The 26,041-nt window shown below is 44.0% G+C and overlaps 1 pseudogene; it reads right to left on the reverse strand.

Moving 5' to 3' along the window:
* Window positions 1-2,763: 2,763 nt before the first annotated feature.
* Window positions 2,764-18,742, reverse strand: LOC146973827 (uncharacterized; annotated as a pseudogene).
* Window positions 18,743-26,041: the final 7,299 nt, after the last annotated feature.

Genomic DNA, 26,041 nt, shown 5'->3' on the forward strand with positions numbered 1-26,041 from the left:
GTCAGTGTGAGTAAACAGTGTTTATTGTGCTAAAAAAAACTTTGACTTGACAGTGTATTATTCTTACAGTAGGGGTCAATGTTGCACACTGTTTGGATACGGAAGTCCTTGTATTTTTTCCCCTAGATGTGATACTTGAGTGCGACCGGCTGTGTCTGGAATTTGAATGAAAACAGTTGGTCTGATTTTCTAACCCTTCCCACTTTTGCACTCTATGGATTCTGGGTTGTGTGTTCTCATCTAAGTGTATAATTCACTCAAACTGACTTTGTAATCTGGTGGGAACTGCAGCACAGCCTCTGCATATGGTGTCTGAACAGACAGTTTGATTACAATATGTAAGAGTTGATTGTAGGAGGAACAATTTGGACACGTGATTGTAGTTTCATTACAAATACAGAAAGATTGGTAGATTGGGTAGAACTAATATGGTACAACCTTAAAGGGATAGTTCAACATTTTGGCAAATTGGCCCATTGCCATAATCGCTATAGTCATAGCAGTAGGTTCGTTACCTTTAATTGTCGGTGTAAGCTATTTTTAGAACGGAGGAGCGGAGCGGCAGGCTGCTCAGGGCTATGCTACGGAGGCTAAGGGAATTTCTTGGTTTTCCTCATCAAACTCATCAAATACACAACCTAACAACTCCAAAAGGCTGTCGTGGACAAGTTGTGAGCTGCACAATCACCACGCTATGAGATAACAACGGAACGTTATGAGACAGAGCTGTTTTAGAGGTAAATTCATGCAAAACCGCTGATGCGCGTTGCGTTCAGGGACAGTTTTTCAGCAAGCAGACTCTGTATTTACCCTGTATTTACCTCGAAAACGGCTCCGTTTCGTAACGTTCCGTTATCTCATAGCGTGGTGAATGTGCAGGTCACAACTTGTCCACGAAAGCGTTTTGGAGTTTTGGGATTTTGTATTTGATGAGTTTGATGAGGGAAACCAAGAAATTCCATTAGCCTCCGTAACGTAGCTCTGAGCAGCTCGCCGCTCCGCTCCTCCGTTCTAAAAATAGCTTACACCGACAAATAAAGGTAACGAACCTACTGCTATGACTATAGCGATTATGGCAATGGGCCAATTTGCCAAAATGTTGAACTATCCCTTTAAGTTTACCACTCACACACTGGTTTCAGCCATTATAACTCTATTGTGTGTGTATTATTGACTGTCCGAGGCTCAAGAACAGGGCTTATCTAAAAGACATGGTGTGCTAAGGGACTCATCTTGCTCCACTGAGATCAGGTCAAATGCAGTGAGCATGAGTTACCGTACTGCAAAAATAAGTATAAAATGTGTAAGAGCCATTTTGCTCTTTTTATTTTGATGAGTTTGTGTTTTATTTTGGTGGTTTATGTTGGGTCACTTCCGGAGAAAAGGGAAGTGACGTAAGGCACCACAGGTGGTGGCTGATGAGGCGCACGTTTCTTTACCGTGCCGTGCTGGAATTAAAGTTTATCGATGGTAAGAACAAGATAAATCAACCTTGAGTAACATTGAACCTTTGGTTTGGACTGGTTTAATGCACCCATGCACACGTCAACATCGTGTATATCAGCCACCTACAGCGGATTTAAGTGTACTAATAAAATACACAGGTAGCCTACTTTCTTTGGGAAAAATTTAATTGAAATAGATTTTGCTAGACTTTTTTGTATTTAAATTTTAATGTAAATGTTATCCTGTATTCAGATTTTTATGAAAAAGTACCTGTTACACTTGACATCATGCCATTGACCCGTAAACTAATCATCCCTCAAGATCATGGACCGCGGAACGCATCTGGACAAGGGGGGGCCATAACTGTAGTCAGTGTTGTGGATCGGTTCAGCTGCACTGTAATTCATATTTTTTTTTAAAATATGCTGGAAAATAAAATGAAAATGGACAATTATTCAGATATGTCACTCTTTTTTTATTAAAATAACAACATTCAATTCATGAAACTAATCTTTTTTCTTTCTTTTTTTTAAACTTTTTTTAATTTTAAATTGCCAACATATAAAAAGGCAATAAACATCAAAGTGCCACCAATCTATTAAGTGCTTCTTTAGGACCAAAAGCCTACAATTAATGAACTGCCAACATTTTAATTCACAGATGAATATGAACATACCCGGAATTACAGTAAACACCACTCAGATTATTAAAATTGTCTAATTGTCAACATCTACAGCTAAGTGCAGCATATTTTAGCGTTTAGGAAATTGAGGCTCTGGACAGAACAGGCCGTGTCCTGGACAAAGTGTAAAAGGTCAAACTGAGAACTTGAATTTGAATTAAACAAAGGCCAATGACACGCTCATTCCATGTGGGAGTTATTTCTGCATGAAAATACATGTGAATTCTTGAAAGTCTATAATCAGTTATGACTGTTTGAATACATTTTTTCTACACTCTGCTGGACAGAGTGCTAACAATCTATGAACTGCCTCTGCTGGACAGAGTGCCTTCTATGAATGAAGAAGAACGGAGAATTTTACTCACATTTTTTGCTGTCATGTAATTGCTGTTCAGCTTTTAGTATTCTGTTAAGTCATATCATTTACTGTATTACTCTCCAGTGCTACTGCCCTGTTTTACATCAGAAAAGGTTCAGCAGCACCCCCCCCCCCCCCCATACTTCAGTCGAGTGGGTCAGGACAGCAGTTGATGGTGCCTCTCACTCTGTAACACAGACACGCATATTATTGCATCAACTGCCTTCTAAAATGATTGACCAGCTGTCTGGTGAGAGGTAAGAATGAAATAACTCACCTAGTCTAAGTTCCTCCATTTGAACTCAGTCAGCTCCCTTAGGAAGGAGGCCACGCTGCTGTTGATGGCTTCTGCCTTCCTCTTCACTATCGACCCCGTCTTCCTACTCACTCCAGTTTTGGCCGTGCATTTTGTGCCTTCTTCTGGGTTTATCCTCATGAAAAATCTAGACAGCAAGATTGATGGGAGGGGGGCACAGGGGCTTCACATTAGAATGCATTGATATAGAGAAGGTGAAAAAGATCAACTTTTCATCTACAGCAAACAACAAGTACTTTACCGTTGTATAAGTTCAAGTGTTGCACAGGCAGGCTCCTGATACTCTATGTTAAAAACATAGAAGCATCCAAAGAAGATGGACAAGGCATCTGCAAAGCCCAGGTGCTCCTCCAAAACAAAGGCCACCTTTCCCTCTATGCTCACCATCCACTTTGTTGCATCAAGGAATGTATTCCTTTAAAGAAAACAAATACACATTGCACATCTTTTCAAAAGGACATATTTCAAAGTGACACTGATTATTTCTTGAGACCATAAGTGAGACTTCTCTTACCCAGCATTATGAGTCTTGGTGTGGCAGGGAAGCTCATGTCTGTCTCTATGGATAGCTTTGTTGCATTTGTCTGTAAAGAACACAAAAAAGCTAGGGATTACAATTTTAAAAATATCATATACAACAACACAGTGGGCTTCATAAGTCTGAGACCACTTACCCCACTATATTAATGCCCAAGCCCATCATGCAATTCGCTAGACTGCCTTCCACTGATTGGTCAGAGCGTCGTCACTGGAAGAGTACGAGCGCTACGTCTGACATGAGACTCAAACCCGGAAATTTCAAAAACAGAGCGGCAACAGCGACCACCGATCTGTACCGAGATTGTTATTGTTATTCCTTCACCCGAGTTAAATGATCTGTGTGGAAAACCACACTGTGGTCCGTGATCGAGGTGCAGACGAGTGAGTTTGGAGCTGACGAGCGGATCGAAAAAAGAGAGAGACAATGCGGCTCCGCGATCACCCCCGTGACAACCCCGCCCCCGCTGAGGAGGAACTAGAAGAACTCAGCTGTGGGAAAAGCACCTTTACTGTGTAGTGGAAAAGCGCCATGTGCCTACTTACATCTGCCAAGAGAAAGATGGAGTTCTCTTGCTCCCGGAACCGCTTCATCATAAGAAGTACTGCTGCTATGCCAGTCCGGCTCTGCAGCATGGCATTGCTTTCACCAAGCTCTTGAAGAAGACGCTGGATGTCTCGGTTCTGAGTCTTCCTTTGAAAGAAATTTATAATCCTCTTCCCCTTGGATTGTAGGGCTTCTGCTACTCGATCACAGGCATCGATACCTGTGAGAATTTTGAAGTGGTCGCCGAGTCCTCTTTTGGTAAAAAGAAAAGGCCAGTGATCTTCAATAACAGCAATACTGGGAGGAGGGCAGGTGTTTAGCATATGGCGCTGATAGATATATGTCAGCCTCATCGATTCATCCACATCTGGACTGTCCACAGCGCTGGGGCCGAGTGACTGGAATAGGGCTACCATGTTTTTTATTTTATTTTCTAAAGATTCTGTACTCTCTCTCCGTCTGGAAGACCTTTGGGCTGCCAGTTAATGCATCCATAGCTATCCACCTTGGACCTGCCCATTTTAATGGTTGTGCCATCGCCATGTGTAGTTTCTGTTGCTGATCTTGGTCGCCTTACTTTCTCACTTACATTGTTTCTATTTACATGTTCCACTCTTTGCTTCATCTGCCTTGCAAGTGAATAGTAACCTATTCCTATCTGCCCCCCTTCTTCATTTGTGTCTGCAAAGGTTGAGGGGTATTTTGACACAATTGCTTTTGCTACTTCTTCACATGCCGCCTTATTTGGATTTGGACAGTGTGCAATCATGGCATCCACCACAGTCCTCTTCCATGCTCTCCTGTCTTCAGGCCTTGCCCTCTTCTGTCCAAGTGTTGCCTCCAAGAGCTTTTGAGGCATCTTTCCCCAAGGAATCTCAAAGTGGCTGATCCAGGAATTCTGTGGTGTTGAGGAGAGTCTGAGAAGAGTTGAGGAGTGGGGTTGTGCACGAGGCAGTGTGATGGTGGCCTGTCCAACTGCATGTTGTGTGTCCATATTTGGGGCACATGCTGTCTCTTCATTCGCTACAGTGCTGAGAGAGATGAACTGATCAGCATCATCCAGTGCTTTAAAGATTAAGAACACAGTTTAATTATTTACAGTTTAAGGAAAAGAGAACTACGGACCTGCACACTCAACTCACTGCCAGAATCATGTATTTTACCTTATTATGCACTTCATGAGTTGTGTTGTTTATTGTTTGGACCCAAATGTTATGTTTTTAATAATTTGTGTCAATAAATGAACTAACTACTATTTATAATGTAACCTCTGCCAGAATAATGTATTTGTCTAGAATGATGTATTTCGCCTTATCAAGTAATTATAATAAATAAATAAATAAAATCATGTACTTCCTGGAAACAATGCTGTCTGTCTAATTAATTTCACAACATATGAATGTGTAAAATCAAATACAGTCAAAATATAATTACATTACAAATTTTTTAAATATTTTAAGTATCTACTATTCATATGTAACCAATTATAAATCCTCCAGGGGAAGTGTTTTAAATATTCAAATCATTAATTGTCATCTATACCAAATGTTTAAGTTTATTTTAATTGTTTGTTTGTTTGTTTGTTTTATCACAAATGAGACGCTAACATTTAAATTCCTACCAATTGTACCTATGTTACGTTAGGTAATTGGACCAGTATTTCTTACATTTACCTTAACTTTGTGCACATCTGCCTCTGTGTTTCCAACATAATCTTTTTTGGAAAGAAACTTTACATGTAAAAACAATCGTGACATCCCTAGTGCCGGGTGATCTTGTGAATAGGTGTGTTGCTGGGGTGGATGTGGGTGAGAATGCTGTTGATTGCTTGGGTCTTTTTTTCTCACCTATTGGTTTGAAGGCGTGGACGAATCTGCGGCGCAGTATTGGCAAAGACGGTTTATAAACCAAGACCTTCCATGACGAGTCAGCTTCCTGTATGCATGTCACGTGGGCTTCTGCACGGCCACGCCCCTCAGAGGCAGCCTGGAGTGTATTGACTCCAATGGGAAAATTGAACGTGAACACAGATTATGGTCGGGTCTTTCTCCCCACAGTCACTGAAGTAAATTTTGGACTCATTTTTCACAAGCCAAATCTCTTCTGAACAGTTTGACACGAAAATGGCAATTTTCAGACAGACACATCAGGAGAAAATCCACTGTCTCTGTCTCTACGACACACTCTCGCGAGATTTGGCACAGATCTCCTAGGCAACGTCAAACAAACGGCCGCGAACTCCTGTGAAAATGATTTAAATTATTTTTGGCATGCTAAATATTACTGTTAGTAGTGTAAATATTTAATGTTATCATAAGAAAATATAAATATCTCACTTTCATCTACCTACAAATTGTATAAATCCACACACATGTTTACAGACGAGGTGGGGTGACGGTTGGCCAAGCCCATTTAGAGAGATAGGAAGTGTATACCATTTCATATCATTGGAGCAGCCGCTCATGGAGTATCTTTCCATTTATTGAATATCTTTGGTATTGGCTTCAGATGCTGCTGTAAATCATCTGCTTCAACCAGGCGCGGCGTTATGGGTGGGCCTAACGGGCCTGGGCCCACCCACTTGTACAACTGGCCCATCCAAAATGACAGGGTGAACATAACTTTAGTTAATCTAAGGTTTAATTATTTATTTATTTTTATTTCAGATAACTTTACCACAGGTTTAAATGTGTCAGCATTTGGTGATTTTCATAGTCTAATAAACGCGACTCATCTGAGTTTACCTCCGGTCAGGCAGCGGCCGTAGAAACCACTCGCCATCTCGTTGTATTTCAGAGGCACAGAGCTGCTCTGCCTCTTCTGGTGTGTGTGTGTGTGTGTGTGTGTGTGTGGCTGGCTGTTTACGCATGCGCAGTTTGACCGCCAAGGGAGGCAGAGGCTACGCTGCCTCATTGCGTAACTCTACTGAGTGTGAGCGGCACGTAAATTCACGTTGCTTTCGTGAATTGTAAACAAACAGACGCCCCCTCGGTTTTAGCGTCCAGCAGTTTAGCAGCTAATTCAACAGCAGTGATGATAACTGTACCGGAGAGGCTCAATAACTTATTGAGCTTCATATGAGGAATAAACGGCAGCTTTTACCTGACGGGAGACCGACGCCTGAGCTACGGTAGCTAACAGCTAGCAGCTAGCAGGTTTTACCTACTTTTTCCTCCCTCCCTTTCTTATACACGCACACACACGGCCCAGGTTGTCTGTCATATCTGTTGTAAACCTTGTAATAACAGCTTGTTGAGTACAGTTAACGGTTTGAGTGTGGATTAATTGTTAACGTTTTGTTGTGTAATGTGAGTGGTGGTCCAATATCGCGTCCTGATGAGTTGGGTTTTAATAACAGCTGCTAAAGTAACTGTGTAGATGGCGTGGATTGTGATGAGAAGGTGTTGCACATATTTTAAGACTTATCTGTGCAAACCATTGTGCAAAACCTGTTTGTTGTGCCTGATTTGCCGAATTCTTCTTCCATTCCTGCAGCCTTTTGTATCAATGTTAACAATGGCAAAACGTCGAGATATTTTATTACTTTATGAAAATAAATGTATACGAGTTAAAAAAAGAAGTGGGCTACGCATTTCTGATTTGATTTGGCTTTTCGTGTATTTGGTTAAACACATATAAGTAACAGGAGAGAGACAGTGAGAGCGAGAGAGAGAGAGGTCCGCTGGGTGAGCTAGATTAACTTTTAACGGGAGAGAGAGCGGCGCACCGCGCTGTCAAAGCTCATCTCAGCCATAGGTCTCAGCAGATGTCTGCTTTCAAGGCAATATAGACACACGAACGAGTCATTCAGGAATAATTTCCAACTCTATGTATGTTAGTGTTATTTTTTCCTAAGTAGTGGCCCATCCAAAATTACTGTGGCCGGTCCAAAATTGAAGGCCTGGCCTCAACTAAGTGAAGGTCCTCTTTCTTTGTTAGTCCGAGCTCTGCTGTCAAGTGTTGCACAAGGGCCGTAAACTCCAAACTGTCCAAGTCAGGTAGCACTAGGGCTGCAGCTATCGATTCTTTTTGTAATCGATTAATCTAGCACTTTATCGATCGATTAATCGAGTAATCGGATACATTTTTTTTTGCGTTTTTAAACAACCAAAACAGCAAAAATGATGTGGCTTTGAATGTTCAAGCATTTGGCTTTTTTTATTGGCTCCAAAAAGCCCATTTATTGCAAGTGCAATAAGTAGGTAACAACAGTTAAAGCAGAAGTAAGCGATATTTTTGTGTTAATATAAGTCTTAAATAGTTCTATCTTCCGACAGCAATCACTTACATAGAGTGTTTGGACCGAAACACGACACGCCATGACGAGGGCGGGGGCTGCTAACTCCATCGGCTGACAAGAAGTTATGGTGCGTTCAAGGCAGCCCGTAACTCGTGTTTTTCCGACCTGTGAAGTCGTACCAGTTCGATCTGGTACGAGTTCACGGGTCGGAAGTTACGAGTGGCCGTTACAGTGACTTTAAAACAGGTCGGAAAAACACGAGTGGGTTGCCTGGAACGCAGCATTAACCGAAACGACCGGATTGCTTACTTCTGCTAACATTACAAATAAGGATTGCACATTTGCTCCTTCTGAAAATTACCTGAGACCAAAGAATATAAAATATCAAGCCAAACAGGTTAACAGTAAAATGTAAATAATACAATTATAAGTCAAGACTTGGCATAAAAAACAAATTATGTTTTCTATTAAAATTCTGATTAAAAATTGGGTCAGGTCGGACCACTGGCTTCTTTTTTTATTTATTTATTTTGCCGTGGTCCAGCCGAGAATTAATGCTCGTGAGTCCAGCTGCATCAGGTCCAGGCTTCAACACCTGCGGATTGGACCGGGTCGGGTCGGGTCTTTGAGAATCGCAGCATCTTAGAAACTGCTCAAACGGGCTTTATGAGGTGTATTCACAGGTAGCCTCGTAAACCCGCCTCTCCCGGAACTGCATTTCATTTCATTCTGAGGGAGAGTCTGGCCTCATCCCCATTCTAAGCGTCTGGGGTGGGCAGGAGCTGGGCGGGAGTAGAGCACTGGAGTAGTAGCAAAGACGGTTTAATATCTTTGGTAGTAGCGTTGACAGACAACCCCATTCAGCCAATCAGCAAGTTGGTGTAGTGACGGGGCGTTACACCAGTCGGTCCCTGATTGGCCAACGTGCTGTGTCAATCACAGCGGGCGACGCTGATTGGCTCGGCCTTCTGAGGGTTTCAGTCCAAACGCTTAGAATGGGGATGAGGCCAGACTCTCCCTCAGAATGAAATGAAATGCAGTTCCGGGAGAGGCGGGTTTACGAGGCTAATTCACAGGAACCTGTCCAGCACAGGAGACCGGAGTTTTTTTTTTTCTTTTTTTGAGAAGTTACGGTAGGTTTAGCCTACATATGACGGTCTGGGAGACGCTGTGGAGCGGGGGAAAGCGGAGGAGGAGGGGGGGATTACAGGTGCCGGCGCCGCTGCAGTAGACACACTGCACCTTGTTCTCTTCCTTTTTGAGTAGCCTATGTAATGATCCCAAACTTTAGATTATCTCTGCCGTTTACGGACATCCTGACTCTCCGCCATCGCGCGCTAGTGGTGTGTTTCCTTAACAACGGTCCGTGTGGAACGATATCCCTGCGCGTCATAGGAATATAACGAAGCTTCGAGGCAGAGTTTTTGCCTCGAGCTATTTTTTGTAATCGAGTTAATCGAGTAACTCGATGAATCGTTTCAGCCCTAGGTAGCACTGTCTGGAGTTCCTGAATACATTCATCATCCATCCCTAGAATGAAGAACACACTGAGTGATGCAAGCAAACAGTAGGGAGATCTTTGATTTTGTACACAGGCAGTGGATAATAGTCCTGCAGACTATCTGCATTAATAAATGCATATTTATCATCTGATACCAGGTAGTAGACTCCAAGATCCACTAATAGAACTGAGTGATGCACCAAAACCACAAAGTACACATTTTCCTCATCACTAAGTATCGGAGATATTTTCCCAAAGACCAGTGTTTCCCCAGTGTGCTCAAGAACAACAACAAGGCCCTTTGAGTACTTGGTACCTTTATAAGTCACGGCTGAAACTTCTGAAGTTTTATGTTTATCAATATCAGCTGTGTTTAACACCATCTGTATATGCCTGTTGTATGCCCGCTCATCTATTTCACTTGCTTCACCTGTAATCTGAATGGGAGCTGGGAATAACTGTCCTTGTCCTAGGTAAGACTGAAGCAGCTGGTGTCTTTCAGCCATTGTTTTACTCAAATGAATAAAAGTGTGAAGTTTTCTGGCACAGTCCTTAAAGTAGCAGTGTTTACTTTCAAACCTCAGGGTCCACAAGCGTATTAGTGGCCCAAATTTAAGGATGAGGTCAGGATAATGTAACATGTAGTGATGTTTTGGTTTGAGGGGGCAGTCAGGGAACATCTTTACTCGTAAATCAATATATTCCTTAAGCAAAACTTTTAGATATGCCACCTCATTTTGATTAATTTTTGGAGCACAGACTAATTCAGCAATTTCTCTCAGTTTAAGGCACAGCTGCCAGACCTCACTTTCCATAGGATTTTTTATCCACTGGCCGACATAAAGTGGTAGGAGTCGTAAAAGGCACCAATTTTGTGTGGCTGAACCACTGAGCTTTCTGGCCTTTTCTTTAATCTCACATGGCTTGTTTTGAGAGTCACTCCCCAGGAGTTTGGTTTGTGAGATGGTGAAATGTTTTTCAGCTTTTACCAAATGCTCAATAAAGAGGGCCAAATCATTTGCCATTACTCCCTCAAAAAGATCATGTCCAAGACATGGAGGAAGGCCAGAGCAGACATGAAAACACTTCAGGGAGTTGAAACATGAATCAAATTTAATTCCGTCTATCATACTCTTGTCAGGGGTCAGTCGATGAACACAGTCATTATAATTTTCAGGGGTTCGTTGTGGTCCAAATACCAGTGGTGACTTGCGAAATGTCTCTCTGTCAATCACACAGTACCTGCAAAAGTGTTGGCTAGTGCTAAAATTTTCTGTGAAGCCACCAACACCATGGGAACCAAGGTTATCACCACAAATGGCAAACAGTGGTGCCTTAAGGTTGCTCCCATCCTCCAACTGAAAACCTGAATCCTCCAAGTCTTTCAGGTCAGCAATAAGGCGTGAAAATACTTTTTCCTGGCCAAACGACTTAAAATCCTCCTCTCTGCAAAGTAAAACCAGCTGTGCTGGGTCAACAGATGATCGATTATGTGGCAATATTTCCCCCAGTGTCATGTACATGGCCATGATTTTGTGTTTCCTTTTGCCAGAGCCTAGGGGGTTTGCTACCTCAAAGGCATCCAGGTACAGAATAAGTGACAAAGAAGATCCTTGGAAGATGGGATTTTGTTTGATATATTTACCATCATTAACATCGTTTAAAATCATATCAGCGTGCACACGTAATTTTGACTGTGCGTACTGGTCTCTCACATCAGACTGCTTAAATAAGGCAGCAAGAGTTTGCTGTACAGGCATACTGACAAAAGCGTTGTTTACCAGTTGTCAGTTCCTAGAAACACCTGAGCAGGTGCAACATAATCAAAATTTTGTTTGAAATATGATTTCCGGTTTTTGTCTGATCTCAAAACACCTTCGTTGTATAGTTAATAAATCTCCTTCTTGAAGTTCCTTAACTATTTTCTGGATTTCCTCATCTGTAATGTGTAAACCTGTCAGTTCTTCTTCCACCTTTTTCAGAACATGTTGCATTTCACTGCTGTGGACCTCCTGAAATCCTTCTACAATGCACTGTACTGTAGTGGCTGGCAAAAGCAGTTTGGCCTGTAGTTTTAAATAAAACAATGCAAGATTCTTGAGATATGTGTCAGGGTTCAAATCTTGGGTTATTCCATCACTGTCATCAAGGGCTGGATCAATAATCTCATGATCATCATGGTGTTGGATGTCTTCATCTTGAATCTGACCATCTTGTAGCTGTGCTAAATATGACTCTCTATGTTTTCTTGATACGTGTGTAGCAAATGATGTCCTCACTCTGAAATATTTTGAACATCCATCAAAAGGACAGTTAACTTTTTTGCCATTACGTATGTAATCTTAAATGTCCACAAAGCAAGGGAAAAGTGTCAGCTTTAAAATCACATCCTGGAATGCTGCATTTAAGGTCACCACTGTGCTGACACCTGTTTTGTCTCTGTGACACAGCACGGAGGCCCATGTGATTCCACTGCATGTGAGACTTTAGTGTAGAAAAAGTCCTGAAATTTCCAGAACACTCTTCAATCCCACATGAGATCCCATGTTTCTGTGACTATTTGCATGGTCACAATTTTTTTTTAAATTGGCAGTGCGGTGGTTACAGGCCTTACATATTGTCAACACTGCACTCAAATCTAAATGAATGAACTGCCTTACTGCCTCTGCTGGACAGGGTGCCTGCTATGAATCTATGAACTGCCTCTGCGGGACAGAGTGCCTCTGCTGGAGTACAGCATAACTTAATTACTGAATCATCAATCAAACAAAAATCATGTGAAAAATCTTGCTCACCTGTTTTGCTGTGTGAGGTCTGTTTATTTTGGGGAATTTGCGCCTATGGTATTGAGAGGGACCCGTGTGCAGGGACAAGGGCGCCGCCATTAGCTCAGCTCATCCATACCGGAAGTCACGACCGGAAGTTGTTTTTCTTCGTGTATATTATTTTTTTCTTTCTATTACTTTATTATTATCTTTATTATTATTATCTCTGGCCTGTCTTGGATGTTATCTGGCTGGAAAAAGGTAAAAGTGGCGGGACCGGTAAGCTGTTGTCAAAGCGAAAAAAAAAAAAAAGCTCCAGAACTAGAGGGGGCCTGGCCGGCCTGCTGCCCGGGCACAAGGCGCTGGTGTGCGGATGAGTGAAGGAGGGAGACTCGGTCTCTGGAGCTCACCATGGTTACATACATAGTGCAGTTTAAGCAGACGCTACATTTTTGTCCTCGCGCTTATGACGCGCTGTCCCTGCAGATTGGCAGCTGACTTCCTATTATATTACTCTGGTTAACTGTTGAGACAATTGAAACTGGTAAAAACAAATGTGTATCAAAACCCCCCCTTGGTTACTGTTGCTATGTGCACCAAACTTTTACTCCCAGCAGTGCTGGTAGCATAAGAAATAGGAGTTTTCAGAGATATTGGCATCGATTTCAGAGGAAATATCAGCAGATTTCTGGTTAAACTGTTCCAAGATATCAGAGAGAAGCAGTCAGAGGGATTGTTCATAGTTTTCAGTTACGTGACCCACGCAACTGGAGGGTAAACAAAGACCCGGCCAGACTTTCTTTTTCTTTTTCTCCGCAGTAGTAGGCCTAAGCACTTTCTAAGCTATGAATCCCATTATTTTTTTTATAAAAAAAACTGTGTAGGGCGCTAAGCCATGCAGGGAGAGCTGGCCAGCTTGATGGGAGGACTGGGTGGTAGACTGGTCCATGGGAGGCCGGTCTAACAGCAGGGGAAAGGGTGGGAGGGGGGGGCGATGCAGGCGGTGGCTGGTGCAGAGAGATGGAGCTCCGGTGGATCTGCGGAAACACAGAGAGAGTGCGAGACACCAAGGCCAAACTACAAAGTACAGCAGAAAATGACAGTTCAAAAACTGGACTGGACTCTAGGGGCCCAGCGCCCAGTAGGGCCCACAAAAACCCCAGTAGTCTAATCTTTGTATGACTGAATTATTCTGCATAAGACCCTGACTAATACTCATAGTAATGCTGCATTAGCATCAAAACAAATTAGGCTAAATAAGAAATGATAATAGATATGTAGTCTATGAAAAAAAGTGGAAAAGTCAGGGGGCAGGGGCCCACTTTAGTAAACTTTCAGGGGGCCCTGGATTCCTAGCAATGGCCCTGGTGCTTTTTTTTTAGGAGTTTGGCTGGTCATGGGACTCTATATTTCGAAGGGACTTACATAAAAAATATATGCCTATGCCATCTATGATCACAACAGGTCACAACTACGCTCGTGGTAACTGAACGCTGCTACTGCACCAATGAAAGAATTACTAAACCATAAAAAGACAGAGAAAACAAAGCAGTGTTTCCCCTACTTTGTTTTTTTCTCTGGCTTTTTATGCATTTATTTTGAAAGGGCAGCTGGAGAGAGACGGGGACGCGGAGAGAAAGTGAGAGGGGGGGATTGACACGCAGCGATGGGACTGCTGCAGCGGCCGTGCTCTAAAAAGACATATGACGCTCGCGACTCACCCCCAATCGTCAGCACCGTGGTCACCGGAGCTGATTCTGAGAACATTTCCACCGGGCCCGCCGTGTCATGTCTCGGTTTCAGTGACGGCCTGACGCTGCTTCATTATTGCTGCGCTATGAGCAGACGTGGAGGCGCGCGTTAATGTCACCGTCGTATGGGTGTGTGCTGTGAATTAACGAGTGTGTATGGAGAATGAAAACATAAAGTCCCATCATTGTGTTGTGTAGCCGACGGTTCAGGAGTGTCACAGCAGCGGTGTGTGTGTGCGCGCGCCCGCGATGGGGATGATTTTAGAGGGGGGTGGGGGGGAGTGAGCGAGAGAGAGTGAGAGAGAGAGACGGTGTGCCGTGTTTGTATCAGATACAATACAAAGGCTCGCCTGACACCTATATTATAGGAAAACAAAGGACTTTTATGTAAAAATCTGATGTTCAGCAGCAGGGAACACCATATTCACAATGGATCTTTTTTTCATAACTTTCATATTTTTTTTCCCTCAACCAAAACTTTCGCGATCCCCCTGCAGTACCTCCGCGGACCCCCTGTTGAAGACCTCTGTTCTAGAGAGCGTTTCCATTACAGGATAGTACCGCCTTTAGAGTAGCCGGTCGTCATAGTGACGGCGCTTAACAAAATAAAATGAAACTAAGCAGGATTTCTCCTGTGGCTACATTTTTACCTTCATTAAAAAGCTAAAGAGTAATTGTGATAGTTAACTACATGACTTGTTACGAGTGAGAACGGAGGCTCTCTGCCTTCACCTGGCGTCTCACGGCTGAAAACCAACCTTGCAAGTGTAGTTAGTTACTCAGTCGCCGCCCCGGTGTCCCAGCTCTCGTCTCTGCGGCACAGCAACACAAACGTGCTCCGTAACCCATAATCTTTTGTTTATGACAGTTAAGACTACACAAATATACACATTGTAACATCGTACTGTATATGTTATGTAACGTTATCCACTGCTCCGTATTGATTTTTCGCCGGCTTGGTTGTAAACAAATGCAAATGGCCAGACGGAGGGGTAGCAAAACAGTGGAAAAGCGACCAGACTTGCATAGTTTGTTCATTTCATTTCATCAGAGTTTTTTTATAGAGAGATTCAATGGGTTTGAGTATGGTTTTTCCTGTTAAAAACCAGATTGTGAAGCAGTACTCAATATGTGAGAGTATCATAGAGTGCATAAATATTTTTGCTGCTTCTTCAGTTAATGAGGATCTTATTTGCCTGAAATTGCTCAGATTGAAATGAACTGTTCTGATTACTTTTTTCACATGCTTTTTGTAGGATAGGGTAGGATCTAAGGTGACACCGAGGTACTTAAACTCTGTCACCAAACTAAGTTCCTCCCCGTTCAAAAAAACATTAGAATTTTGCAACAGGTCTTTTAGAAAAAGCCGTTTTTTGCGTATTTAAGTACAGACGTGAGGCAGTGAGCCATTCTTGAACATTGGACATGACAGATGTTAGTTTTTACCGTGAGTGAGGACAACGGCGTCATCAGCATACATCTGGAAATGAACATTGTTACACGAAAGCCCTTTTAGGTCAAGAAACACTGCCATGGCACAGGGACTGCTGTCTAATAAGTGCCTCACTTTTTCAGTGAGCATGGTAGCTGTTTCCGTGGAGTGCAGAGCTCGAAAACCAAACTGCATATGATGCAGAGGGGTGTGACCTGTATCCAGATGTTTGGTGATAAAACTGACTATCCACTTCTCAGCCACCTTGGATATAATAGGGAGAATTATATCCTGGTTCTACAGTGGTCGTCTATCCATGGAAGGGTTACCCTCTGCCCTTTTCTATGGTTCCCCCTTCTGGTGAAAGCTTCCATCACTTCACTGATTTTGGACAGGAAGACAGAGCAGCCAGATTCGATGTTGTCACACACAAAAAAAAATTCATCCCACTCAATACGCTCTAGGGCTGCCACAAAATTTTGTTGAAAATTCTTTGGGATAAAACTGGCTGACGATTGGGGCCTGAGAGGTCTGTTTAGACGTTTTTTTTTTATAATTTTCTGGAAAAGAGTATTATATTGTGATCCGACATTCCGGTTGTTAGAGAACAAGAGATTTTTTCTAGTTCTGGAGTGACTAGTGACTCTCGTGGGTTGCTCTATTAGTTGTGAGAGATTAAAATGGTCAATACAGGTGTGCGCTCCCCTCCGCTCTCCTCTTCAAAAAACCTCAAAATAGTTAAAACAAATAGTCACCTCGACTTGCAATGGCTGAGTCAGAATCTGAGTCTCATCTGGATCTGAGTCATTTGAATCATCCTGATATTTTTGAGGGCGGACTGATACCCTCTTGGTCAGCTCTGCAGGTTCATTTTCCTTATGGGTTGCCTCATAACGAGTAGCTAGAGAACAAAAGTTCAGTTAAAAAAAAATCTATTATTTCTAAGCCAAACAATATGACCAATAGACATACATGTTATCTTTTTTCTTTTTTTAATCAATTTTACAGGCTATCTGTTAAAAAAAAAAAAAAGAGAACAAATCAAGCGTAGCGTTAGTTCTGGCAGGCCATGACGTGACGCTCTAAATCAGCACAGCGTAGCTGTCATCACCGGTGCAGATCAGCTGATGGCTCAGCTGACTCCCCGTGGCTGCTTCCTATTGGGGAATTGCATTCAGAGCGCGCTATTTAAACTGCGCTAACCTGACGTCACCTCCCTTGCTGCTGCTTCCTCTGCTGGCTTTTTTGCAACCCACTTCCACCCCAGCTCCTCCCGTTATCTGTTATGAATCCTATCATTGTATCTTGTTAGTTGCTCTGCTCTGTCTGGGTTTTCTTTGCTGCTGCGCTCCCTGCTTATGCCGTTCATGATGGCTCATGAAGGGCAGGAATTGCTCTTCCTGCCTCAGGCTTTCCACGCAAGCACGAGGAAGAACAGGGGGTCCCGGAACAGTATCATACCGCCAAATAAAACTTGTGCAAGTAAATAAAGATTATTTTGACAAAAGTGGCAGTGTTCGACATCAATGGTTGCCCGATTGCCCGGGGCAAGTAAAAATTACCGGCGGGCAGGTAGAACCTGTGCGGACTTGTCCGGTCGGGCAAGCATCGACTCAGATTTTATTATTTTTTTATTTTCGGAGTTTTTATGCATTTATTTTGAAAGGAGAGCTGGAGAGAGACAGGGGAGAGGGAGGGAGAGTGAGAGGGGGGATTGACCGGATTGACACGGAGCAAAGTGACTGTCAGGTGGGATCGAACTGGGTCGCTGCAGCAGGTGTGCTCTACCAGGTGAGATAGGCTCACGTCTATGCTACGTCGCTCGCGGCTCGCCGTATTTAATCGGCGATTTCACCAAGCATTTCACTGGTGAGCGGCCTGACGCTGCTTCATTAACGCCACCGCTGTTTCAGACTCGGGGCAGACGCACGCAGCAACAGTCACCTGTTACCATACCAACGAGCTAACGTGTCCTTTTTAAGTTATAATCCTGTTGTCAATAAACACACGTGGAGACAGTGCTTCAACCAGGGGTGTCAAACATGCGGCCCGCGGGCCAAAACCGGCAGTGGGTCCAATCCGAATCCAAACGACTGACACCGACACTTCTTTTTCACTGCACAGTGCGGTTGTGGCCGACTTCATGGCACGTAGTACTGGCAGCAGTTCTTCCATGGTGTGCCAGTTGGCATCGGTGAGATCCAGGGTCCTGGCATCCGACACTTTGGTCACCTCTCGGTCTGACAGAACTGCTGCTATGGTCCAACGTTGCTCGAGTAGGCGTTCAAACATATCATGGATTGAATTCCATCTCGTCTTTACGACCTTATGTTGCATCACCTGCTTTTTCTTGAGCGCCTCAGACGCAACCGTGCTGTGATTAAAGTGCGAGACAAGACGACTTGCCCCGCCGACAACATTGGCTATGGAGTTCAGTTTGAAACCATCGTTGATGGCTAGTTGCAACGTGTGTGCAAAGCATCGGTGGGACTCCCATTCCAGGTGGCGAGAGGTTGCCACAGTTATATTAGCAGCATTGTCGTGAACGCATGCTACAACTTTGTCGGCTATGCCCCAATCCTCGGCTGCCGCCCCCAGAACATTAGCGAGATTTTCGGTGGTATGCCTCTCTGGCATCGCGCGTGTCTGCAGGATGGCGGTTTTCATTTTCCAGTCCTCAAAATCGTGAGCTGTAACAGTCACGTATGACAATGTAGTGAGAGCCGTCCATGCGTCTGTGGTAATGGCCAGGTGTTCCGCTGCACATAGCGATTTGCGGAGAGACGCAGCCTTATCCTCATTTTTTTCGTTCTTTTGCGGCATGGCACTTGATAGTCAGGCTCAAGAAAAGCCATGAATTCACGAAAACCGCCCCCCTCGACAAAGCTGACAGGCAGGACACCTTTAGCTACCATGCTAGTCATTAAACCAGTGATCTTCTCTGCGCGGCGACTGTCGATCGTTCGCACTCTGAAGGCGTCCATGCTGCTCTGTGATAATGAAGACGACATTGGGTGTTTTTTGTCGAGGTGCGCCTGCATCCCTGACGTGGATGTGTGAAAAGCATAATCCTTGCTGCACAATTTGAACCTCACTAATTTATCGTTGATTTTGATAAAACTCCTCCACACCTTGCTCTTGCTCCCCGCCGCTGCCGCCGCCGCCATGTTGACTCTGTCGCCTGTCACGCGCACATGCTCCCGTCGCGTGTGACGTTGAATGAGGGTCAAGTAGCGATCCCATTTAGAAAAAGTAGATTTGTTTTATTTAAAATATTGTATTTATTTTTAGGAAAAGTGGCACTGTATAATGTGTATTTGAATAGGAAATGTAATAAATTAAAAGCCAAAAAAAAAACAAAAGCAATTTGGAAATCCCACAAGCCCCGCCCCCTCGACAAATCGGCACTCTATTTTTTTTGTCGAGGGGAGCATGTGTCGATTTTTTGTTGATTTGTCGACAAAAAGTCCCATCCCTACCGTCAACCGAACCGTCAGACCTGCCGCCGCCGTGTGTTCAAAATGAACCAACCTCGCGTGACTGTTGCCAAGGTCTCGCGTTGATCGCTGCCGGGCATCCTGTGGCATGATGGGCCCTACATTGTCTTTGATTGACGTATCCTGATATTTTACCTACTCCTAGCAAATCAACACTCTCAGTTGTGTAGTGTTGCTAGTTCTCTTTCTGCCTCGTAACACTATGGACATTGCCATGGATTTATTGGTGAAGAGTGAACTGCTGTGTCAGTGTCTTCTTCCCTACCCTCCTCCTCATCAATTTCATCATGTTCTTCACCCATCGAACGTGTTTTCCTCCTCACCACTACCACTGTCATCATCGTCGTAACACTAACGTTAGCATGAACAACATGGTCCCACTTATATCGCTAGAAGAAGGGCGAGCATGCAGCTGGGCAGATGTCGAGGGCTGCCTGAGTTGAGAAATAGTGAGTGGAGCACAAGAGGCCACTAAGTTCATCCTCCTTTGTTTCTCCTTCATCTTTTGCCAACCCGACTTGTTTTTCCCCATTTTAGCAATAGCCTACTGTTACTAGCCTACTAGCAGCACTGTCTGCAAACGTCCCGACTTCGATCAAATGAAATGTAGAGTTGCCTAGGCAACCCGCGAAACAGACAGTGATATTGACAGGATGGTATATGTCCCGTTTTCAAAATAAAAGCAATAAAAGCCTGTAGGGCTGTGTGACTGTGTCTTGCTTTATACTGTATGTCGGCACTAGGAATTTCAGGTCCACAGTGCTGAAATATGACAGAGCATGATGGCACCCATGAGAGAGTGACCAAGCACGCTGTCCACTGTCTCAGTGCTGAAATATGATTCTGCGTTAGAAGAAGTCAGGCTTTGCATGAGCTGTTTATGCTACACGCCATTGCGCTACCGACAACAGGAGAACTGCCACCCCACCCCTCCCTCCTCCGGTCAACGACTATAGAAGACCACAACCCTACGTCACTTAAAAGGCCACGCCACCTCACTGGTGAAAACAAAGGAGTCCTCGGTGTGTTCCATAGGCACTAATACAAAAAAACACAATGTCGAAGAGTTGTTGTGTGGTATATTGTTCTTTTATTAACTTAAAAGAACCTAACATAAGAATACCATATTCGGGTTCGGGTACACCCCTAGTGTCCAGCATGCCAAGTCTCTTCCTCTCCTTTCTTTGAGCCATCTCCTGTTTCTGGTCTGCCCCACTCTCGAATTTCACCTTCATAAGTTTACTCCAGTTGAGTTCAACCTCTCTTTTTGCTTGGGCTGCTGCCTTGAAACCTCTGAAGGACGGAATCTGTCCATCCCTAAGCTCCTGGCTCCTCTGTAAAATGATAGACCTACTGACTGCGTTCAGTGTGCCTAGCTTCTTCAGTCTGTAGTCCACCTTGCCACATTGTCTCTCCACCCCAGTGTTGTGCACAGGGGTGTCATCAATGTTACTAGCCTGTTCACTGACAGGATAGTCCATTGGGAAGGTCTCCTCGTCAATCCCATAGCCCCTCCGCTGCCTGGCCAGGACAGTCTGCAGGTGAGGCTGCATGATTTCTGTCAGCTTCTTCACTTCATTCAAGTGTTCGGCAGCCACATCTGACACTGAGTTCAGGATCTCCTCTGTGTAGGTCTTCTTTACACCACTGAAAAGCTTGTCAGACACTACAGGATACTCAGCTGTTGTGAACGTAGTGTAGTTGTCGCTGATTGGCTGGCCCAAGCCTGTATGCAGTCCCTTGTAGAACTCCCTGAGCTGAGTATGGGTAGCATCTTTCTCTATGGTTCTGGCATAGAAGGGTTCCACCAAGTGCACACCCAGGCGGGCAAACATCACAAGGACCACCTTGAGGTAGGGAAGCTCCATCACTTCTCTGACGAGGCAGGCCAGGCAGTTGTTTATGTGAGGGTTCTGGCTCAGGAACTCTGTCAGCTGGCCAAAGTGGTATATTAGGACTGCTGCTGCCCTGGAGAGACACCCAAACCTGCTGTCTTTGTAGGAAAATAGCACACTGGATACCTGCCTTTGCTCAAGGAAGAGGAGGAATTTCCTGTAGCGGTTGCAGGGTTTGTGGGCATACTCAGGAGCCACCAACTTGAGGCACATGTCCAGTGCCTGTCCAGCCACACTGGCATTCTTGTTGTCTACAGCCAGATCCACCATGAGACTCTGTAGCACTTGCTCCATCTTCATATCAGCCTCCACCAACCGCATCACCTTATTCATGGCACTGCTGAAGCCCAGTGTAGTGTGGGTGCCACAAAAGATCTGCCCCGCTGGTGTTTCCAAGCTGTACATCTCTGTCAACAGCTTTGAAAACCCTTTGTTGTGCTCTGTGCTGTCGGTCATGTGCATCTACGTTTATACACATCCTCCACACTGACTCCTCTGACCGACGCCAGTATTTTGAACCCCATATCCACTTGCATTGCTATGTCCTCAGTGGTCTCTCGATGGATTGGTAAAATAGGCAGAGGAAATAGCCATTGTATCGAACTTGGTTGCAGTTCCACCAGAATTCCACTAGGAGTGATCGCGGACGAGTGCAGAATGAATGGGGTCCTATGGAGCTAGAAGGCTAAATTTGTCCCTTTCACCTGGTAATCGTCGAAAGATCGCAAATACTGTTGCCCCCCCGGCTACGCTACAGGATGTCGGAATGGTGGGATGTCGGAATGACAGCATGTAACCTTGTGAGATGGAGCCATTTAAGACTCTGAGACACTGAGAAGGTTGAGGAGGCAAGCTTTGACAGCGGCAGCTGTGTGCAGCGGTGTAGAAGGGGAGATCAGAGTGACAGTCTAGATTTAAATAGGCCGCCTATGGTGGGAGAATGAATGTGATTGGATAGAGACTAATGGGCTGGCTGTCAGCTGACTACAGCTGGGGCTTGAGACTTGTCCTGCATGAATTTGCGCAAAGCTTCATTTTTCAAAAAAAAAAACACAGCAATTGACACCTTCGGAATGGTGGCCCCCCGGAAATTTGGAATGATGGACCTTTGGAAATTTTCAGAATGGCGGTCCTTCTGAATGGGGGTTGCCCCCCGTTCGTCAGTGTCCTATGTGCGTGTGTGTATTTTCAGTACTCAGGGTGGAGATTAGGTCTGGTATTAATAGGATGTTCCTTGCTGCACTCCCCCACCCACCCTTCCTCCCTCACATTCCAGTGTTCCACACATGCACGCTCACATGCACGACCTTATGTGTCCCTGCCCTCCTTGAACCTACACATGCATACAAAGTTACACACACATGCCTTTGGACATCAGAACAGGCCTCCACAATCCCCCTTTAGTGAGCATAGAGACCTGTTAAACTAACACACGGCAGGTCTATTGTCCTGCAGCTTGATCTAGAGTGTGTCTGTTAGTTTGGCCTGGACAGTAGGTTAAGATAAGATTTGGACAGTGTTGGATCCCCTCTAATCCCAGAAAAGCAGAGGTAAAGCCCTGTTCAGGACCTCCGACGCTTTCAGCAATGCACCCTCCTTCACCTGCACACACAAATGTGCACACGCACACACGCACACACACACACACACACACACACACAAAGAATATTTTCGCTGAATCCCATAAAGGATAGCAATGTTATCTCCCATTACTAAAGGTCTTGCGCCAGAAAGAGGCACAGCAAAATATAACTTCACACGTATGTTATTCAGAAAGCTTGATGATGCTGTGATAAACTATTATGGCTGGATTACTGTAGCTGGTGTGCCTACTGCTAGCCAGCAAGATAGGCTACATGTTTTTTTTTACAGCTTTTTAGGCATCTCCCATTTGTACATTTATTTTCTGTCATTTTGTCTACTCTAGCATGTGCTCAAAATTATACTTCATTTCATTTCATTAAATTACGTAAAGGCTTACCAACCATTCTTAACTTCCAGCTCCTGAACACTCCTCTGTGACTGTTTCAGAGGAAAGGGTTAAGCTGTGGGGTGTAATTGTAATGCACACTACCCCAGTGAATTGACTTTAAACAGGGAAAAGAAAGTCAGAACATGGCAAATGGTTTTGATTTATGGGAGCATAACCACATTTGATATTCATTTCCGCAGCTGTGGCCAGCTAAAAAAACACCCCGCAAATAGACCCATACTGACAATGGCGCAGTGTAGCCTTCCAGTGTGTGTGCGTGTGTCTGAAAGACAGTTTGTGTCTTAGAGCCTGCATGCGTCACTCCTATTTTAGGAATGTTTTGGGGCTCTTACAGTCAAATTCACCGCAGATGTTTCTGATTCGCCAAACACATATAATAAGTAATTATTGAAAACACCTTTTGGTTGCCTAGGGTTGTGTGGTGCTTCATTTTGTGTAATTGAAGCTGTGGTTTTTCTTGAAGGCGCAGGATCCAAAAAGTTTATTGAAAGCCAGCAAAGCAGCCCCACAGTCAAAGTTTCCTGAGAGAAGAAGAGAGAAAAAGGAGCTTAAAGAAATAATCCCCATGCCGCCTCAGTGAAAAGATGGAAACACAGAGGAGGGGGAGGGAGGTCTGGAGATGAAAAGGGAAGGATCGACAGCAATCATAGCCAGTCAGGTGGAAAGAGATGAGATTTGGTGGTTGGAGATAGATCATTGTTAGGTATGATTAACAAACTGAAACAATAACTAAGAGTGTAAGTGGATGAACAAGCATATGAACTGAAATATTTCCCTCTTATGAAGTATAATGGATTCTTCCATTGTAATACATTTTTATAACTTTAACTATTTGGTTTTGGTTGATCATAAGACTGTAGGATACTGCTAAGAATAGAGTAAGTTGGTGCCCCTCTGCCCTTCCTCAAGGACATCTATGAGCAGCGCTGCATCCACAGAGCTGCCGCCATCATTAGGGACCCTCATCACCCCCCTCATGGACTGTTCTCCCTCCTTCCATCTGGGAAGAGGTACAGGAGCATCTGCTGCAGATCCACCAGGATGCTGAACAGCTTCTTCCCACAAGCTGTAAGGCTGGTGAATGGACTGCACCCCCTACCCACACACACATTCACACCCAGCCCTCCCCCTTAGTAGGTCAGTCACCTCACACTTGAAGGACAATTCCAGGCGAATTCAACTCGGGGGTGTATTTTCATATCATTTTAGGTCTAAAAGAATGAATCTGAAGATTTTCAGTTTAATTGCTCCTGTTTTGCGGTAGTTGCGTCTGTCCCCGCATCGCCACGGCAGCAATGAATGGGAGTGGATGTAAGTTCCGCTGTTTAGGCTGTTTCCAGCCCTCAAAGCCGCAATTTTTTTCCACAGACAGCATCAGATGGCTACTCAAACATGCACCGAGAAGTTTATTTACTTCAAGCAAGCCGACATGTTTGTAAAACTAGATCTAATTCAAAGTCTCCCGGAGTCTCGCGCGAGCCCGAAGTTGCAGTGCTGGTGTATTCAGGCGCAGTAGGAGCTACCGCTTGTGTCATAAACACAGGAATATCAACTCTTGACTTGCTTGAAGTGTACATTTTTTTCCACAGACTGCGTCAGATGGCTACTCAAAGATGCGCCGAGAAGTTTTTTTTACTTGAAGCAAGTAAAGAGTTGATATTCCTGTGTTTATGACACAAACGATAGCTTTTCCCACTGCTCCTGAACACACCGAGCACGGCAACTGGGTCTCGCGCGAGACTCCGGGAGACTTTGAATTAGATCTAGTTTTACAAACATGTCGGCTTGCTTGAAGTAAATAAACTAATCGGCAAATAAACTTCTCGGCAAAACAGGAGCGATTAAACTGAAAATCTTCAGATTCATTCTTTTAGACCTAAAATGATAGGAAAATACACCCCCGAGTTGAATTCGCCTGGAATTGTCCTTTAAAGCACTTTATTATGGACACACTCCCAAACTGCTGCTGGTGTATGAATGCCATGGAGAAGATGTTTAAATTATTTCCTTTTTTATACGATACGATTTTAACTTATTTTAATTATTTATAGTCCAGCACTGCGAGAAGCTGGTGAGAAACGGTATTTTCGTTTTCATGTATGAACATAGATTTGTGAGAAATGACAATAGAGTGTCTTGTCTGTTGATATAGCTAACAAACCTGCACTAACACTAACTAAGAACTAGCAGCAAGGTCACCCATCTGTCACTTCAGCGTCTATTTAGTGCAGTGATGAACAATTGTGATAGGGACTAAATGACGCATTATGTAGGAAACAGAGAACCCACAAGCCGATCTGCCTTCTAACTGAACAAGCCCTATGTCTTCATTTGCAATTCATTGGATTTATTAATGTACAATCCTAGGAACAGTTATGCTTGAGAAAATGAATCAAAGTGCAGAGAGAAGTGCAGCTTACCTATTTTGTGGTATCACACATATACCACTTAGTTTCACCAGGCCTTCAGGGTTTTCATCTTTCCCAGTTACAAGTAAATGTGACAGAAATTCAATCAATATCTACAGTATATGTATGTTTGGATAGATTCAAATCATTTTATTATTTTTGCTATCTAATGTTTAGATTTAATGTTTACATGTTGCTGCAGAAAGACAGTGACCTTTTACAATATGTTTGCACAACTATAACATAAATTACATTGGTATTTTTCATTTTTAAGTAATTGCAGACAGCGGGTCAGTTGGAACTTTATCTGACACTGAAACCCTGAGCACAGGTGCACCACAGGGCTGCGTGAGTTCACCGGTTCTGTTCACACTGTACACAGATGAGTGTAGAAGAAGTTTTTACACAAACAATCACAAAGTTCTCAGACAACACTGCAATCTTATCACTGTTGAAAAAGAACAATGATATATCTGACTACTTTTTGGAAATTCAGAGGTTTGTTAAGTGGTGCGACAACAATCACTTCATCGACCCCCGAGGAGTGGGTGACCACAGGCCCATGGTCATCCACAAAGAAGGCATTGCCCAGGTGCAGTCATACAAATATCTGGGTGTCTTCATTGACAACGCACTCACCTGGAGTACACACGTTGATAGCCTCTATTGCAGA

The sequence above is a fragment of the Trachurus japonicus genome, chromosome 15, assembly GCF_045865225.1.
Source record: "Trachurus japonicus isolate A0001 chromosome 15, Traja_1.0".
Lineage (NCBI taxonomy): Eukaryota > Metazoa > Chordata > Actinopteri > Carangiformes > Carangidae > Trachurus > Trachurus japonicus.